We start from the raw sequence: 1,239 nt of genomic DNA, 5'->3' as shown, positions 1-1,239 counted from the left end.
TGGTATGAAGAGCATGTTGAGCATCAAGTTCAAACAAGAAAGAGTGTGTCATGAAAGACATGCAAGTTCATATCAATGCAAAAAGGATGCAAGAATCATCAAAGGTTAAGCATTGACATAAAAGTTTCATCACCCATCAATATCAAACAAGTCAAGAAGCACCAAAACTAACCAAGAAAGTCTCAACAATTGGGTAGAAAGATTCAACACCAATATAAAAATAAGAAAATTAGAAAAGAAAATAAGAATAAGTTATACAAACAAAATTAAAATGCAATGAATGGAAGTATGCAAATGCAATAAACAAAAGAAAATGAAATATAAGAAAAATGAGAAGTGAAAATGTAAAAAGAGGGAGAAGAAGAAATAAAAAGAAGAAAGAAAAAAATGATGAGAAAGGTGAGAATAGAAGAGAAGAGAAGAAAGGGAAGAAAAGAAATGGAAGAAGGGAAGAGAGAAGAAAAAGAAAGAAAGAAGAAGAAAGGGACAAAAACAGGGGAGAGATAGTGTGCGGAGGCGACGCGCGTGCATAGGCAATGCGTGCGCGCGAAAAGCAGAAGGGGGATGCGACGCGTAAGTGTCGACCACGCGTACGCGTGGATCGCAGAAAAGACTGGTGACGTGTACGCGTCACCCACGCATACGCGTGGGGCTAAAATTGTGCTATTCCCACAAAGGCAGCACCACTCCAGCGCAACTCTCTGGTTTTTGTACCAGAAGTCCCATCATCGCATACGACGCATGCGCGTCGGCCATGCTTACTCGTGGCGCGCACTTTTTATTTTATTATATTTTAAAGCATAAAACAAAAACAAGGCACTCTTCTAGCTTATAAACATTCTAAAGTAACCAAAATTAAAATTTAACAAAAATCTTTTTAGTTTTTGAAAAATTTTCAAAGACAAAACAACCAAAACTTGCACTTCAAGCAAAACCTGAATTTAACATGAAACCTATCAATCAAGGCAATATGTACAAGGGTATAGCAAATAAGAAAAACTACCTATAATGGCAACTCAATTCATCCATTGATTATATGTACAAGATAATGGAAAGAGTTTACCATGGTGGGGTGTCTCCCACCTACCACTTTTAGTTTATGTCCTTAAGTTGGACAATTGAGAGGCTCCTTGTCAAGGTGGCTTATGCTTGAAATCATCTTGAAACTTCCACCAATGCTTGGACTTCAAGTAAGCTCCAAATTTGAAAATCAATGGCATCAAGCTTTGATGAAGTTCT

Source organism: Arachis ipaensis, chromosome B10 (genome assembly GCF_059453495.1).
Source record: "Arachis ipaensis isolate K30076 ecotype BB chromosome B10, ASM5945349v1, whole genome shotgun sequence".
NCBI classification, from domain to species: domain Eukaryota; kingdom Viridiplantae; phylum Streptophyta; class Magnoliopsida; order Fabales; family Fabaceae; genus Arachis; species Arachis ipaensis.
Note: the sequence above shows the minus strand (reverse complement) of the source record.